The sequence below is a fragment of the Anoplopoma fimbria genome, chromosome 9 (assembly GCF_027596085.1).
Source record: "Anoplopoma fimbria isolate UVic2021 breed Golden Eagle Sablefish chromosome 9, Afim_UVic_2022, whole genome shotgun sequence".
NCBI lineage: Eukaryota > Metazoa > Chordata > Actinopteri > Perciformes > Anoplopomatidae > Anoplopoma > Anoplopoma fimbria.
The window spans coordinates 29647397-29666881 of record NC_072457.1 but is presented as its reverse complement, the minus strand read 5'-3'; positions in this window follow the sequence as shown (position 1 = coordinate 29666881).

Sequence of the window (19485 nt, the reverse complement as noted above, 5' to 3'; positions counted from 1 at the left end):
AGAAGTACACTGGTACTGCACTTGATGATGCATTATCAACTCTCAAGTGGACAAATTGTGGCTTTGGCTGTATTCATAGCCATTTTCAAAGTCAGTGTAGTTGTTAATTTGAGAAAAAGGGAAAGAAAAAAACAATACAAAATCTCTGTTATTATTATTATTATTATTATTATTATTATTATTATTATTATTAGCCTTCAGTAAATCCAGCCATTTGTGTCCTCAGATTTTAAATGCTTTTTTTTCATACACAGATACAATCTTACTCCCAAACATCCACTATTAAGATTCCCCGATGAAAAGCTGCTAAGAAGCTGCCCTTAGTACAGATTGTTTCAGTTTAAGTTGATATTCAGAAACAGTGAGGGACAACAGAATATATTGATGACTCTATTTGGGATTTACCTTGATGAAACATACCTTGACAGTGGTTCTTGCAGTGGATGCAGAAAAAGAACATGTGTGTGTGTGTGTGTGTGTGTGTGTGTGTGTGTGTGTGTGTGTGTGTGTGTGTGTGTGTGTGTGTGTGTGTGTGTGTGTGTGTGTGTGTGCTCTGATTAAAAAGAAACAAAAAGAAAAACATTTGACAACATCAGCTACTTCATTGTAATGATTCACTCACAACCTCTTCATTCGATAGCTTCTCATTTTTCTATCCAACGACACACACACACACACACACACACACACACACACACACACACACACACACACACACACACAACACACACACACACACACACACACACACAGTCACATATGGCATTTATGTGTCGCTCTCACATCTTACCCTTCAGCCCACAAGTGTTTGGTTTTCTGTTTTCCATTTGAGTCCTCATATCGCCAACTCTGTATCTATCTACTCACATCGACACTTCAAACCAAAAGGGTCAGTAACCATGTGGCAATGCTCTGTACAGGAATAATGCCTCTCTCTCTCTCTTCTTCCTCCTCCTCCTCCTCCTCTCTCATTCATTTCCTTTAGCGAGTGCGCTCTGAACATTCACTTCAGTGTCGATTCCTCTACACACACACACACACACACACACAGAGAGTACTTCAGACAGATCAACTGGCCAGTGTGGCTTGTATAGTCCCTCTATCTTATAGTGTGTTCTTGACAAGGAAACTGCATGCTTTGCTTCATCATAAGAAAGATGATGAGTGGGTTTGCGTGGGTGAGTGTATGGGGCTGCTTTTGGGATGGTAGATTACATATTCAAGGGTAACATATATTGATTATTCTAGTGATTATTCTCGGGGGGTTAAAGGGTTTAAAACGATCCACATACATTGTAGTTTGACTGAGGTCCTGGCTTTTGAGCTATTGATTTTCCGACATGATCTGTTGGACGAGCACACTCACAAACTATATTAAAAAAAGCCTTCAATTTGCATCTATTAGCTGAGGTGATGGCAGAAGTCGTTGTACTTTTGGTACTGATTTGAAACACCAGATGAGAAACAATATAATGTCAACGTTATTGTAAAACAAAATGAATAAATAAATATGATTTATACCATTTTAGATTGAGATGAGGGACAGTTTAAAAGAAGAAAAAAAAGAAATGAGAGGAGAAAGATAATGAATGCATATGCTTCCGTACAGGGAGCAAGGATCACTGAATTAGTATGAATATGATGTGGATCTGTCTAGCACTTCACTGTGCTAGACCTCAGCTAAATTGATGTATTTTTGGACATTTTGGTCGACATTTCAGACAGCTCTCTAGAAGGAACTGACCTTTAAGAGTGACTTTTAAATAGAAGAAGCTATTGCAGCTTTTAAGTTGTGTAGCACTATCCCTCTTTTTAAGCAGCCTTCACAGAGTGTAAACAGAAAGTCTATAAAATAAACTATTCCGTTTGCAAGCCAGCTAACACACTTGGCTTATTGATTGTTGCCATCTGTAGAAAATGCAACTTACTTTTTCATTGTGAGAGTAGCTATCGTGCTTTTCAATTAGAGCTACACAAATAATTGAATATCTATATCGAACACAATTTGGGCTTCTACATTGAAATGAGCATGATCTACTGTGATATTGACATTTCAAATGTGTGCTCCGCTTATAGAAAACTCAAGCACCTCCTAAACTAACAGCAAGCCACCAGGGGGCCAGCAAGATTTTTTGGCTTCACTTTTGTGAAGCTGTGATGCCATTGCACGCACATTTACTTGATGTTGCAGCTGTGGTCCAGAATAGAAAAGTAATACACTGGTTTTGGCAAAATAAAACATGCATTGAATTTCAGGCGAAGAACCTTATTTGAGTCTTATTTGATGCAAATATTTCTACATTAGCAGGAATGCAGCACAATATGGAAGTGGAAGCAGTGGTCTCTTTATTTAAATGTAAAAGTGCAATAAAAAAAATGTCCCTAAAATCAATGATGATCATTTTGGCCATAATTGTGCAGCACTAGTTTAAATAAATTCCAATGGTCACAACTTTTTACATCCGTGAAAATGTGCGTATGTACTGCGTGATCAGCAGTATGTTCAGTCATCATCTCTTACAGAATATCACCCAACACACTGCTTCCATCAAAGCTTTGGAGGGTTGAGGTGGGCGATATGAAAGCAGTTTTTTAACCATGTTTTGGTAAAATGGTGACTCGTTGGAACACAGGTGGGGTGCAGATAAGTGGATGTTGCCTAATGACTGGTTTCAAGAGTTTCTATTGTTTTGACACGTTTAACTTTTTACAACTTGCCACTCTTTGAATCAACTGCAACCCACATGAATTCATGATGCCCACAGTTAGTTTGTAAAGGAGGAAAAATACAAACATTTCCAAGCCCCTTCCAATACGGCAGGGGGTGATCATTTAATAGGGAAAATAGAATTTTGGAGTATCTCTGCTCCACTTCAAGTCATGCTTCCCGTCTGGCACTGAACAAAATACTTCTCCCCTCAACACTTCAGCACTCTTGGAAAGTTGCCATACTGTCAAATCTAGATAGCTAATGAATGGACACGTCAATCATGCATTGTAGGCCCAGAGAGTAGCAGAGTTACATATGTGGATAGCCTCCTGCATTGTGACATAGAATTGACAGACTGCTCACAATCCCTCCGGCTCTGGGAAGAAAAGATTTTAAATAAATCAAAGGAACAGCAAGGAAGTTGTTGAGGATATTTCGTAGAGTTGGCGGTCGAGGCCACCAACACAGCAAATACCAATGTGACTGCAAGACAGAACACATTTCCAGCAAAAATCTCCTGACAGCTGATCTAATGAAGTAGCTGGAGCCAGGATAGAAAGATCACATGCAATCTGAAGCACACAGGAGAAGTGTTGCTATGCAGCTTGGCTCTCCAAATCATTATTAAATGAAAAGGCTTTGCAGACGTAATTAAAGCACTATTGCTGGTTTTTGCCATAATTGGTTTATAACTTGGTACCCTCTGCACAACCTAATGTTTTTGTCTGTTTTGAGCTGAAATGGAAGCCGTAGCTGGCAGAACACATGTTGCTGTCTAACTATGGAGAATCTGTTTTTGCACAGACATCAAAGGTGCCCAGAGAGATTTTTGTTTTTTAGTGACAACCATTGGATGCCCATGTCCCCCAGGATAAAGCACAATGGAGGTGATGAACCCCTGACTTTTCATCTAGAGACAGCAGCAAGTCCACGTTTTCACTTTCCCAGTGAAATATCTCAACATACCTATAGTTGGAAAAACATTTTGTAAAGATATTCGACTTTGATGATCCACTGACCTGTAGTGCCACGATGAGGTTGACATTTGTTGTTCACAGTGAAAGAATCATTGAATGGATTTCCATAAAACTTTGTACAGACATTTATGCCCTGCTATGTAAAATACTTTTTTGTAATCTCCTGATATTCTTATTTAGTGCCATCATCAGGAGATAATTCCAGTTTGGCAAAAACTTTGACCAAATAACTGCTAAGGCTATTAACATTCCTGCTCTGGTCCTCGTCCTTAATGTTATTCTTGTTAAGCGGTAGCACACACGTTTTCTTTTTTGACTTTTTTTCTTGTTGTTTAGCCAAATACAACAAACAGAGGCGCTCCTCTGGCTATTGTCAGTTTGCCATCAGTTTTTTCTAGTGTGCATTTGTGGAAAACGTCTGCGCGCACACTCACAGAACTTCTTCCTGTGTACAGAATCATTTGATTATCCGCTGTCCGTGTTAAAATCTGCAGCTAAATGCATATTGAAGATTTACTGCAACATTCATACGTTGCATGTAGTTAAGTTGCATGCTTATATTAATGGAAATGGTAGATGGTAAATGATACAAGTTACAGGGTGTAAATTGCAAGGCTAAACTATAGACAGGGTTATAATCCCTCTGTTTTAAGGTGGACGGACTCGCTTTGTCTTCACCTTTCCAAGTACAAAGCTGCCAACTCTTAGTCTGAAAAAACCATTAGGGCATATTCATATAAATAATAAAAGTGAGTAAAGCACCACTGCACAGTAGAATTGAAGATCTAAATCAGACCCAGTGGAACTGACAATTTACATCTCGTAATTATTATGCCACGTATCATGATTTGAACATTGTCTGCCTAAGTTTATTAGAATGTGTTTATTACTGTGTCCGATTCTTTGCCTTTGAAGAAATGAAAATGGTTTCCTTTAATCGCCCTTCCCTCCTCGCTCTTCCTCCCTTCCTCGTATTCATGCATCATGCAATCATACACACAAAGCCCAATTTGTTTTCTGTTACTTTAAACAAATCTGTAACAAAGTAAAGAGAGCTGTTTGAATATTGCACTCGCTGTATTGCTCCACTGAGCTGTCAGCTTTAGGGGAGGCATTTGTAGCAACTTTTAATGAATTCTTCCCAGTACAATATATAAACAATTCAAAACACTTTGTGTCACATCTGTTAGACTTTCCCTCTCTGAGAGCACTTGTGTGTTTACATGACGTAATATAATACAAAGACACAGATGCATTTATCAATTCCTCTACCCTTTGATAAACTTAATCAATGACAACCTCTAATTGATCATGGAGTATCGAGTCTTCTGCTCTTTTTAACCTCTGTCTCTTGGGCTCATTCACTTGATCTTCATCAAATCCACCACTCGCTTTTTTTCACAGCCCTGATGCCCTATACCCTAAGCTTTGTCAGCCCATGGAGACCTTGGGACCCCCGGGCATTATTTTCTAATAACACAGTCCTCCCCACTCTCCTCATACCCATCTAGCTCTAATATAGGGGACAACTACTAGTGGCATGAACATAAGCTCCCATTCTCCTATTGAATAAGTTGTCTGGTAAAGCCAATAGGACCCTATCATAGTACCCGGAGACAGCCACTGCTGCCAATAAATTGTGTAAAACATAAGAAGAAAAAAAATTGTGGAATAATTTAAGGAGTTATATAAACTCATTATTATGAGATGTTTTTTCATCATTAATTTTAATGGCAATAGAGTTTTATATTTTTGTGTAAAAGTAGACTTTTGACAAGAGACATTCTGAAATATAAATGCCTCTTATTGATTAAAAATACACTAAAAAACTCAAAAAACATAAAATATGTATGTAACTTCAATGTATAGTATAAATTGACTCTTGATGGTTGCTTTAATTATTTAAAAAAGATATTGTTTAATTTATATATCTTCCAAAGTCTATCGAAGTGATTATTTATTTCTTTATTATTTAATAATAAATTGTTAGTATTGAACAATTCATAGTCCACCACTTGGGTCCAGACTTATCTCATTAACTATTGGATGGATAATCATGAAATTAAGTACACATATCCAACTCCTCCTCGGGATGAAATATCATAACGTTGGGGATCTTTTGACTGTTCGTCAAGCGCCATATTCAGGCCAAAATTTAAATGGTGAAATGATTTGGTTATTGACCACAAAGTAAAACTAATGACATTCCCTTCTGCCTAAACTGTTTACTAATACAAACGATTTGGAATGTAGCATGCTTACCCATTAAACTAAGATGTTGAAAATGCATGGTAAACATTAGAGGGGTTGACATGTCTCCACTATAAACGCAGTGCGGATGTGAAGGTTTCTTCATGGATGCAGTGGCAGAGCAGTTTGGTTTCATTTCAGCTTAGTGTGAGTCTTCACTGCGTTTTAACTATTTTCCTCTTTTCTCCTCTTTTTGTCCTCTCCTCTGATCTCTGCGTTTCACCGAGGGCGGGGCTTAGACACACTGGGCAGTTGTAGTCCGCTAAATGTTGCTCTCATTACCAATATCAGAAATTCAATGTGGTTCTGTCAAGAGATGCAGTGACTTAGACCAATTAAGAGTAAAACATTACGAGTAAGTGTACATAATTAACTAACTAAACCCTGCTAGCGGCTAGGCTTATTTCTGCAGTGTATAATGCCAGAGGCAACAAAGAGGTGCCCTGTCTTAGAGCTGCTATATGAAAACATTATTGTATTAGATTAAAGCACAGATGTGATGCACTGCGTAAGAATGTATGTTTTGTTTTGGTAATGTTTATGTACTGAGGTGGGTCACACAGATACTTGATTACTATACCTAGTGCTCCAGTGTTAAGTTGAAGTCTTACCTATGCAATAAACAGGATTTCATTGAGGCATGCCAATCACTCAGCTAGCCTATACACGCTCTGCACACGCATCACCAAGGCTAATATCGTTAACAATTAGGCCACTCACACAACTGCTCAACCAAGCAACAACTTGCCAAGGCCCTGCAACATAATCAACATAGCACAATCGCCTCTTTCTCTAACCCGACACACTTGAACCCGACAGATTTTTTTACTGTTATGTAATATGTCTGTTCGAGTGACAAAGTTGTTTTCACCCTCACATTCCCTCACAAACAACCGCACGAACCCATTTTTGCAGTTTTGGTGACCGGAGACGCAGCACAGCTCCTGATGCACAATCTGGAAAACCGTCTGAATCCGAGTTATTAGGAAGAGGACATTGTCTGTAGGAGGAGTTATGGTGCGCTTTTATCAATTGCCAATCAGTTCAGCTCCTCAGCAGTACACCTGCCATGAGATACTGACAGTAGATTAATGGATCACGAAGACAGTGCTGACCTGATCTAAGAAAAATAAACTTTTGTGTTCCAATATTTACACCACACATTACTAAAACCAAAAGTTTTACAAGGAGAGAATATCATCTAATCTGTTTCAGTGTGTGTGTGCTACCCTGATTCATTCAAAAAGAGCCAAAGAGAACATAGTCATGAACCCTGAGAAATGCATTCAGAAGAATATAGATATGGACTGCAATTATCATGATTTCTATTGCAATATAAAGGTAGCAGTTTTTTTCAGAAATGGAATCTGGACTCTAATGACTTTCATTTTCACATAATTGGTATTGCTAAACTTTAGCAAGTTATTATATAAGTTGAATTTCGATTGCGTCTATCTTTTGTTTTCCATATGAAGGCATTCTGTATACGATGTATGAATAATATACTTGTTTGTTCAAAATACAAACAAATTGTAAACTAACATTTATAGCATTAATAGTTCTAACTGATATCTAGAAGTACATTTATATGAGTAGGGACATACACAAACCTTTCTCAACTAAAGAGTACATGACCTCTAAGATCTCTCATCAGGAGTCAATAAACTTACGTCTTATTACAGAAATAAAGAATACATGGTAATATGAAACGGTCAATTTCACAGCTTTTTCTTTCATCTTGCAAGCCAACCTAAAAACATTAACTCCACCAATATACATATCCATTGAAATATTGTGCAGCTGCTGAGCCTCCTTGTCTAGCTCGACAGCTCTGGCAGTAAGACAAATTCCTATCATCCATTGTCGTATTCTCCCTTTTACTGTGAATGTCTGGGAGGCCTTTTAACCAGCAGCTGCAATTAGCATGTCATTTCTTGGCTGTCAAATGCCGTGTCTGTGTGTTCTCACATACTTGCATAATAGCTAAATGATAATTAAGACCACAAATGCAGCATTAACTGTCATAAATGAGAAGCGTATCGTTTGCCGTACCCCAAGTTCCTCTCCTCATCATGCCTCACCTTCTGTTCATGTTGACAGCTTACCAGGAGAAACATGTATCTTGACTCAATTCTTCAATCTCTCACACACAATATGATGATTATTAATAATGACAAGTTGTGCACGGTGGATGTCTGTTTTGTGCTGTGTCACATGTAAAGTTGTTCTGCTATCATGCCAGCAGCGTGGTTTCAGAGAACCCTCTGAAGGAAGTGCCTGCGATGCACGTACGACTTGATTGCAGCTAATGTCAAACTACACGTAAGTTTTTCAGCTCCGACCAGAGGCGCTTTAGCTCTCAGAAATGTCCCCAATGGCCCCGCCCCTATACTTTAGCCCTGCCCTTTGATATCTCCTGAACTGTTTCTCGTAGACCCTTGTCTGAGGTGTGTAAATGTACGCACGTATCGATGCATGCGCAAATGTGGTCGTAGGTGTTAATATATATAAGTTTAAATAATGGGTTATGATTGGTTAAGATTAGTGTGCCTGACCATAGGCACACTGTTTATCACATATTTACAATGAGGCACCAGTGGTGTGGTTTAAACCAGTTTAGGCTCATCTTTTTACATGTTGACCTCCATCCATGTTTCCCCCACATGGTGAAGTCTGCACACAATCGACCAAGTGCATGATCCTCCTGGCAAGCAATTTAAAAAAAAAAAAAAAAAAAAAGAAAAGCCAGACAATGTATTATCCATTTGCTGATTTGTTTAGTTGACTTTCATACTGAAATATGTTTGCTTACATGTTGCTGGGATGCCACAAAATATTCATGCATTGTTAGAAAACAGTACATATGATGCATCAGGTGTGTATCACAAGTGACAGCATTTCATCTCACATGTCACATATGCAGATGATCTTTAAGTCACCTTGCCCACATTTTTTCCACACTAGTGCAGAGGAAGTTCTTAATAGAGGTATTAAGCTGCAGTTAAGTGAGGAAGGTTATACTGTCAGGAATGCTTTACACATTGTTGTGTTATGTACTACACAATGGCAGTGCAACATTTCTCATTTTCTGAGGTATAGTCTGTATTGTATGGTTCTGTTTTAAAAAAATATATAATAGATATAAAGCCTTTGGAAATTCATAGTTATGTTATGTTGATTAGAATATGGTTAAAGTATGATTGAGGCTACCACGCTTGGTCAAGGTACATAAGTATGTGTGTTGGTGTGTGTGTGTTGTGGTATGACACAGTATGTGACCCTCCAGTCTCCACTATCCAAGCCAAACATGTTTCGCTCCCACCCACCATCCCGACCTCCATATGAGTGTCACACTACTTCCTGCATTGGCAGTGATCATTGGCTTTTGAGATTATTAATAAACATTGGAAATGTTGCTCTATCTGATTCCTAAAAAATAGCAATTATGTAGTTCACAACACTTTGCCTCCCCCATGGCCACATAAGAAGAAAACAGCATAATTAAAGAAGGAGATATATCCTTAAATAATCCAATAAAATGGGAAACAAAATCAAAGCATTCAGCAGAGTGTATTAACCTATTTTCTGTAACAATGAAAGTAGAGTAATAGGGGTTGCTTGCCTTGATGATACGTTAAAGGATGGCTGATTCACAGAAACTGCAGTAAGCACCTGTCTCCTGCAGCTCTTCAACTCATCATCAGGCATTCTCTTTGACTATTTCCCCCCTTAAATATTTAAAACTCATTCATTGTGCATAAAAATACAGTGGTGGAAGAAGTGCTCAGCTCCTCTACTTGAGTAAAAAGTACTCATCAATTTGGTCTTAAGTGATGTTTAGGAATACCCAATTACAAGTAAAAGTCCTGCATTGAAGTTAAAATAATCATTATGCAGAAAAGCTTAATGTATTATCATATATGATACTATATTATTAAATTAGATTGGTAATACTGAAGCAGCAATGTGCAAGCTGGAGGTTGCTTTAACTGAATATTTTCCGTCATTGACTGAATTTCTTTACAATGAAAAAATGTTTAGGCCGTCCGTCATTTTGACATTTTGACGCAGGTTCAGCCTTCAGAACAAAATTCAAACAGCCATGGGAAATCATCTGTCCAAGGAAAATACTGAAAAAAAAATCATGCATCTGCTTTGTGTGTGTTGACATGAAAAGCGCCCACACCGTTTGTAAAGTGTCTTACTTCATGTTTGCTTTCCTTTCCCTTATGAATACAAAATCTATAAGTTTGTTCGATAAATGTATTATTAAAACACATTTACAGCTGCCAACACCGCCACTGTGTGTGCCGCTGTCTCTGTCCTCCAAATTTAAATTCGGTAAAGGATGTTTCCAAAGAAGGAAAAAAATATATAAATGATAATGAGATTTGCTAATGGTTTATTTCAACTAATCACTATTCTTATATTTTGATTTACCTCTTAAAAGTTAACCAGCCTTCTCTGCTTAGTACTTATAATGGAGCAAACATACATACACAAGGTCATAATTCAATTGTGTCCTTGTGTACAATTTATGTATAGGTGTACATTAAAAGCTATTTTAAAAAGAAATAAAAAGGCTTACTGAATTTTGTATTGTTACTCCCTAATTGTCTGTTCTTCTTTCTTAGTAACTGCTGGTAGGTAACTAGTAAGTATGTTTAGTTGCCAGTAAAATTAACGCTATAATTGGCAAGCTTCAATGTAAAATTTGAAATTAAAATTCAACTGATTTTTTTCACCTAACCACTTTATTTCACCAAATTAGTGTGAAACCTGGAATAGTTTGCATTTGAATAATGGGTGTGTGAGGCCGAAATCTGAACTTATTGTTTGTTTTAAAAATGAAAACTGCTAACCTCTGTACAATGGGTATCCATTATCACCTCATGAATGTTGGATTTGTGTCAACCATTTCTATCATTTAATGGGGGGACTGGGAAACAATTGGGCGTAAAGTGAGTGAAGACAGTTTCCCATAGTGACCATGCTGCCTTCTCTGTCTGGACCATCAGTCGGCATCAAAACAGAGTCTCCCATTTGCTTATCTTCCGCAGGCAGCAGTCCTACTATTCACTGAACAGTTGCAGTTGCCCACCCTCACTTAATGACATGTGTTATTTCAATTCCACTCCGAACTGTTTCCTCTTCAAGTTTAGCAAGAGGAAGAGGCAGGAACATTCTCTGCCTTTTACAATAGGATATTGACTTTCCGTTTGCTCATACTGTGGCAGGGATGCTCCTGTTTCTAAACTTCTCTTTTACTCTCTGCTCTGTGTAGTGTTAAGCAAGCTGGACTGTCGGAGGATTAAGTTGGCTTTTTTCTCTTTCTGTATGGTCTGTAACCCTTTAACCATGTCACAAATACCTTCACTTACTGTGCTTGATATAGAGTTATTCTCTTATACATACAGTTTTACATAAGTGGTTTCATGGTGACAAATTTAATTTCAACACATCCCTTGCAAAGCAGAAACAGATGTTTCCTGAAGCAGATTTAAAATCAGCATCCACATGCAGTGATATATAAATACAATTAAGAGACATAGTATTAAAATATTAGAATGCTCAAATGTAGTCGGAGTGATTTCAGATGAATTACAGCTAAACATCATATCACGCAATTGCTCTTTGGCTTTTAATCGTATATGAGTTTCCATGGTTTGCAACTGTGGAATGGGGATACCAACACCAGGATTGCTTCCATTGGGTTTTGGGATAAACTTGGATTTCTGGATTAGCTTTGACATTAGTGAGTGTTAAACGCTTTGGTTCTGGATTAAATTGCTTCCTTATTCAACTCATACATTAATATGAAATGTGTAGCTTTGCCCTGATAGAAGTGGCATTAAAAGCTTAACAAAAAGACCAAATTAATGACCATTGCAGAGACTTAATATGTTTTTTTTTTTCAGTTACAGTACATTAAAGGGATTTAGCTAGAATATGCACATTTATAACTGACAAGTCTTATTCTTCATCTAAACTGTCACTTCTCGCGCTGCTTCAACAGTGTCAGGTGTACCAGTACACAGAGTACAACAGATTTTTTTTCTTAATTTATATTAAATACCTGATTAGAATATTGCAGTCATGTACCTTTTCAAATTGTCCAACATTGGAAGCATTGTTCCATCTCTCAGTGATCCATTTCAGCATGTTTTGATTTAAATGGTCGGCCTCTGCTATGCAAAATGATTGTGACATTAATAACGCTAATCTCATTAAGAACATATCACAACAATATCATATAATGATATAATTATCTATAATAAAAAGAAAATATTCAATTAATATTTTCTAACTGGAAACAGAAAGGTGGCAGGGACAGCGGGAAAACAACATTAAACTGTATTTAGAGGATAAAAAGTGAAAGATGTTGATTATTAATTGATGGAGTTGGTTACGAGTAAATATATAGGGAAAAGTTTAAGATTCTTCATTAAGCATGAGCTGCATAATCCCTGGAATACACTTCTTCTCTGTTTAAAAGTGTCGCTTAAAACGGTCTTATTCCATATTACTCCTCTATTTGGTGTGCTAATAGTTTCAGTACTTTATAGAGGGAGTGCGTTTCTGAAAATACATAGATGTATAAAATATTAAGCCCATTAATAATAATTTTTGAAATAGGACAAAATATTAGAAAACTTGTCAGATTAGGTCTGTGCATTGGCAAGCATCTCACGATTCAATACATTACGCAATACTAGTGTCACGATCCGATATATCGTCATATACTGCGATACGATATGATACATATTGCAATATATATCAGTCTTCATTTGAAAATGAAAATAAAAATACTCTTTTCTTACTGTGTCAATGACCACTCTTAAATGTCATGTAGATGGCATAAACATTATGTGAAATAAAGTGCATTAAGTGAAATTAATGTCACTCTGGCTGGGTCTTTCCCAATTTTGTCCCATTCCTCTAGGTTCAGTTTTCAGTACCTCCATGATGTTACTGCCTGTACAGCTCCCGTCCTGTGGTGTCCTGATGTGGTGCCACGTTACCAGAACATTCGACTCGGTGGTCTAGTTGTGTAACATCGCACATCAGGGCTACTTTCAGCAGAGGGGAGCTATGTTTTGACACGTTTCGTCAACTCTTCGTAAATCCTGGGCACTACACTGCTACATCCATCGTTTGTTGGCAGGAATGAGTCGGGATCACATAGTGACACTTTACAGTAAATGGCCGCTTGCATGTGAGACGCCATGTTGTGATTTTGGCCAGATCATGTGACTGGCCGGGAGCGGCTAGCTTTACAGGAGCGGAGGAGTAAGTTGTAAGTAACTCGAGGCAATTTAAAGGATATTTTAAATCTGTTTAAAGCAGTTTTTTTTATTTTATGTTTCAATAGTAGTCGCAGACATATAGTCTATTTTTTGAAAGATGATTGCAATAGTTAGCTATATGGATATTTTTGCACGGCCCTATGTCAGATTCACTTCATTAAATATACGATATATTACTTATTTATTGTCAACACATGTTGCTTTATATGTCGGCATGTTTTTAAATTTTCATTTTCATGGTGATCATTTCCAGACATCCAAAAGGCCATGTCACATTCACAACTCTAATGTGGTTATACGATGAGAAAATAAAATCTGATTGCAGAATATTGTTTTAGACACATTAGAGTTACATTACCACAAAAATGAACCCTAATTAAACGGGCCACCTTTCAAACATGATCTACAGAGAGAAGCTAACAAGACGTGTTAATTATGCTTATTGAAGCCAATCTCTCCAGAGTGAAAGACTAACAAGCAACCAAATAGCCCATTATTACAAATCATCTCAAAAACTTTGTTCTAACACATGCACAGAGACGGATGAATACATGGACACAGAGCGATGGATAGCTGAGAGGGGTCTTTGCACCATTTGTCATGGCTGTCTCACATGCAACAGCCAAAACTGAAATAAATCTGTTGGTATACACATAGAGCACAGCAAACACATTGTCACTGACAAACAGAAAAAAACTCTGACAGACTCATTTTTACAGCAGAGCAGAATAATCACATTGCAATCTAATGCGTACAATTAATGTGAGAGAGACGGCATATATGTAATTAAATCATCCTTATACTAAAGCACTGAAGGAATTAGTTTGACTCAGTTATCAGTGAGACTCTATGGCAACATTCCTTCTTCTTTTGTGCACACAAGACCGTATTTCTCCAAAAAGATCCTCAGCAGAACTACAAGGTAGTGCATGACCGGAAAAATGACTCTTTCATGAGCATGTGAATGTCTTTCAATGAGGACATACTTTCTGCTAATTATTGTGCTCTTTGAACTGCAGTCATATTGGCATTCCAACAAGGCCATTAAGACCATGTTGTGGAAACATCTGCGCTCTGCATTCATTACAGCAAAGTCAATGTAAGGCATGCACAGATGAATGGACACTAACCTACATAGTTTCTGAAATGGGGAAATGTTTTTCTTCTCTGGGAATGTGTAGCTTCCTTTTGTTGTCAAGCTTTTCCACTTTCTTTTCCTTGGTCCTTGGCATAAGTAGAGACAGTGATCAATAACAATTATGGGATACGCGTTGAGTTGAACTCTCACTACACCTACACTTTGGCTGTCTGTGCTCACTGAAGATACGTGCCGTTTTGCTTCTTTTCCCAAAAATTTTTACATAAGGGAGCCCAAAAAAGCTTGTCAAACTGGCATCACACAGTTGTATAAAGCACTCTTTTCAAGTAAGAATGCCACACAAACAGGGCCTTTGAGCAAGTTAACAGGTTTGTCTTGGCAGAAGAATAAAGGGGGGACTGTTGTTTGAGTGTATTTACACTGTAACACTGGACCCCTCCGCCTCCGTATATGTTTGAGAATAAAGCATCTAACTCCTGCCAATGCCATCTAAACACTTGCCATTGGCATCTATCATGAAACACACAAAGGCCTGATGTAAAAAAAAAGAATAATTTGCACCTTATAAATACATCAACACAAACCTTATACACCGTATACAAATATAGCCTGATACAAAATGTCATTTGAGAAGAGCATTGTCAAATGTACAAGCCTTTGCTAAAGGAAATGACATTCTGGAGTAGATTTGTTTCCATGGAGACCCTTCTTTGTTAGCCATGCAGTTGTCTGTTAATTTTGAAAGTGTTCCATTGCAATGCTGTGTGTGTGTGTGTGTGCGTGTGCGTGTGTTTGAACCCGTGTATGTGTTTCAAAAGGTTTGAAGGTTCATGCGTGGTTGTTACCAATTCACAGCAAGCCCTAGAGACTGTGCTATTCTACATAAAAAAAAATCACTGTTGCATATTCAGATGATCTGTCCCACGGGGGTCATTAAGAAGCATGTTTCGAAGGAGCCAGCAATCTCACACTGCTGTTAATGAGCTATGATTGTGGCTTTATTAAAACGAACGCAGTCTTTATGTGGACATCCTCATGTGGGATGAAAAAAATAAATGTGGGTGAGGTATATTATTCTTCTCTCTGTGTTTGAGTCAGTCACACAGAAGGGAAATCTATGGACATGGACTCAGCTCACTGCCGATCAGTTGTGAGAGACTTTTGAATATGCATTAACTGTTCGGTGTCAGTACCAGCCCAGATATTTTTGGGAATAGATATGTGCTGCCAACCTCATAAGTGATATCAGACACTTGACAGCATTGTAATTCAGCGTGATGGGAAGCTAGCCATACACCGACTAGTGACAGAGCTCTAATTGTGAGGCAGCGGCTGAAAGCCTGTTGACAACCATTTCCATGCATTAGTGAGAACCACTGTACTTTAGTTCCATTAAAGCATTGTCTCTTCAGCCACTCCGTAGCTAACAGGGCACTACATTTTGAATATGATAGAGTGAGATTATAAAACATTGCATCCTGATGCCCTAGCATACAGGTTTGTGAAACTTCTATTCAAAGTGTCTGTAAACACATGAAAGGTTTTTTACTTTTTTTTTTACTTTTAAGGAACTGCACTTTAGCACAAAACATGATCTTCCTCCTTTTAATTTATAACATCTGATACATGCAGTCTGAGATAAAATATATTTTTTTCTGATTCTCTGTGATGTGATTCATTTTTGAATTCAAGCGCCCAGGTGACTTCAACAGCACAATGACAGCGTGTGGTAAACTCAGGAAACTTATTTTTCCAGGGTTGGCTTCATTAATCTCTTTACCTGCTGCACTCGTCTCTTTGATCTTGTCTTTCTCTTCCTACCTGCGTGTTTGTGTTTCAGTGCACTGAGTTACAATGTTTTTCTCGGGGGGGGGGGGGGAACAAGAACAAGCAAGAAACATTTGGTGGGGTCATCTCAACCTGTTGTAAAGATCTCTCACTGATACATGTTCCCACTGATTACTTTTACTGTAAACCAAACCAATGAGACATGACAGTGAACTTTTGTTAAGCCCAGTGTAAACACCTATGTCTAAGGACTCGTTTAGTCCTGTGTTTATAACAACCATTTTAGCAAATTAACATTATTTCCAATGGACCAATATGACTTCAGAAGAAAGGCCAGTTTGAGACAATTAATTGATGTGTGTTATTGAAAATATTTATTTGTCTTTCTTTGACTAACTTGGTTGGCTTTAAATGGAGATATTTCCTTCTTGATCACGTTCACGAGATCAATGAGATCAAAGCAGCCCGGACAGTCCACCTGGGAGGCAGCAGGGAGATTCTGATCTCTTCAGCAGTCTATTTCCCTGCTACACAGGAAGTCCTGCCTCACTGACAAAAGAGCAGGCCCACCGAAGCAGAAACATTCTCATCCTAGCCCAGCATTCCTCATTGTCAGAATCAGTTCTGGGTCAGGTTCAGGGTCAGGTGAAGGGGGCTTGGGAGGAAAAACCTGCCATGCTCGTCACATCTGCAATTATCCACATCCACTGAAAGGCAGCCTCGACTGAGCTTTCGCTGGTGTTTAAACCAAATGGCAGGAACGGCTTGGCAGTCCAGACAATGCCAGGGGATCATCTATGCCAGAGGCAGCGTCCTCCACATGGAAGGCAGATAAAGCCTGCCTGGTTCAGGCCCACCACTGTGTACATGCCAGTACACAAGAGAGGCAGAGGGGACGCAGTCCAACAAATCCATTGCTTTGTTCTGGTAGTGGGAGTGGGTGCTAAAGAAGAGTGGATGAGGAGTAGTTTAAAAAGGGTCTCTGAGGGCCAGCTGCTAGGCTTGGGCTCATTCTGACAGTCTCTTTGCGTACTTAAAATTCTAAAATGCTGTCCATAGTCTTTCTTATCACAACTGCAGAGAAACCCAGGCTTGTATTAAAAATAGACCCTGGTAAGATATTTCTTAGTTTGCTGTTGGTGCAAATTCAACCTTTCCTCCCTTTTTCTTGTTCAATTTTCTATCTGCTCTCCACAAACCTTAACACTTCCTGCTCAGATTTTTTTTTCACATAAAAAGCCTGTCAAAGGTCCCGTAATAGGTAACATTACCTCTTTAATGTGATGTGAAAAAGGACAGTGAAGGATCAATGAGCTATTAATAATGGAGAGCAGGGCAGTTTGATAAGATGGAAACAGGATTGTTGCCTTTATTGGCTGCAGTTTTAGTTACTCCTTGTACTGCAGCATGTAGTCGCCACTGAAGTACACAGTTTTCAAGGAAGTTTAAATGCCAGTTTTATGGCAGCTTTAATGACGGACATCTGTTGAAAGTGTTTTATTGACAGTAGCCTAACACACACTTAACAGCGAAGTCAAACTGATTGGAATAATTAGTTAATAATTTGTGATTTAGAACAGCTTTTTAATTAAAAGGCTCTAAATTACTAAGCTTCGTATACTTAATTGGATAACGTACACTACAATTATAAAGTGAAAGTGTCTGCTCCATACAGCAGCAGCAGAGTAGCAGCCAAAAATTTGTGTCAGAGCAATAAATATTTTTTTTCCTTTTTGGTAGGGGTCTGTATCTTTCCTTCTCAAGACAAATATCTCAATACATGGTCTACGGTACAATAAAAAAAAATACAATTATTTGACAATTCCATACAGTTCAATATAGCACTACTTAAATGCAATCCGATTCTGCTCTGTTTTGTTTATGATTCAATTTACCTTAATTCATGGTTTTCTCAAACTATTGTTTGCCTTATATATGTAATGTTAATGTTATTGAATACTATGAGATGTGTGACATGTTGTCCCACATTGTGAAACCCACCCACCCACACACCATCTGTACTCAACTAGCTGCTGTACTAGTGTAGCAGGGCTTGGACCCACTGGGACACTCTAGTAGTGAGACACTAGGTACTCTTAGCTAGCAATGCTCATTTATTTGCACTTGGTAACATTTCTCTTCATACACACAGATACACACCTCTCTCTCTTTCACCCAAGACAGACAGAAACTGCTCGAGTGGAGTTATTTGACCTTATTGTTTCATGACGGACGTGTTGGTTTTTGACAGAATATCCTCAAAATATGAGTCAATTTCAACATTTTTGTGGACTTATTTAAAACTCTTGAATGAATTTTCTTAAACCCGTTAATCTGTACACACTTACTATTTGACAATATTTTGGAATAAAACCCAATGCTAATATGTGATAACGTTAATGCACTTGTGGTAAATTGAGGCCCTAAATTGTGTTAGAAAAGCTCAGAAAAATCGACCTCATTCCGGTCAACCTAAGATGGTTAGCATGGTATTCTAGCAGCAAAACATAAGCATGTGTACAAATTTTCTCATTTCCCAATTTGTACATCCTTGATTCCTTTCCTCGCCTCCCCTCCTCACATCTTAGTCCCGCCCACTGGAGATTCGAGTGGAAGAGGTGAGTAAAAGACACGAGGAGGAAAGAGTCAAGACAACAGGCATTTATCAAATGAGACATCCTTGACTTAGAGTTGTCATTTTAAAGCGCCATCAATTAAATATGATGTGTGGCACAGCTGCATCCGCTGTCCATTGTTTTGTTATACTGCTGTATTGTATGATCTCTGTCAGATGAGCATAACACTCATCAGCGTATATATGCTTACTCTTGCTTATGTGGCATGATATGACAAGAATGTTTGGGTGACATACTTTGTTTTTTCTGTAACACACACAAATAGCATATATAAGCAATGGCTATAGAATAAGACACAAAAACATCAGTTAAATATGAAATACAGCAAATTAGTGCTGAATACAAGTGAATGTTGTTATTGACATTATACTTTGCTGTTACCAACTGTTGGCACTTGTAAACATTGTGTCGTTATTATTGTGGTTGATATGGATGTACAAGATAAAAATCTAAGTTATATCTAGGTGAAAATGTCTTTAAGGTGTGCAGTTAAAACGGTGAAGAGAAGGTGAAGAGAAAGCATTTGATCATCTTGGAAACATAACTACTGAATACAGAAGGAACAGTTACATTTACTCCTTCAAACGCATCTTAGGAATTAGGATGTCCTCTAAGATGGAGCGCTGAGAATGATATTGGGTCACAAGCTGGAAGAATGGGGAACGAGGGGACGAGGAGCTACGACATTGAGATATAAGAATGGCCCATTGTCACTGTG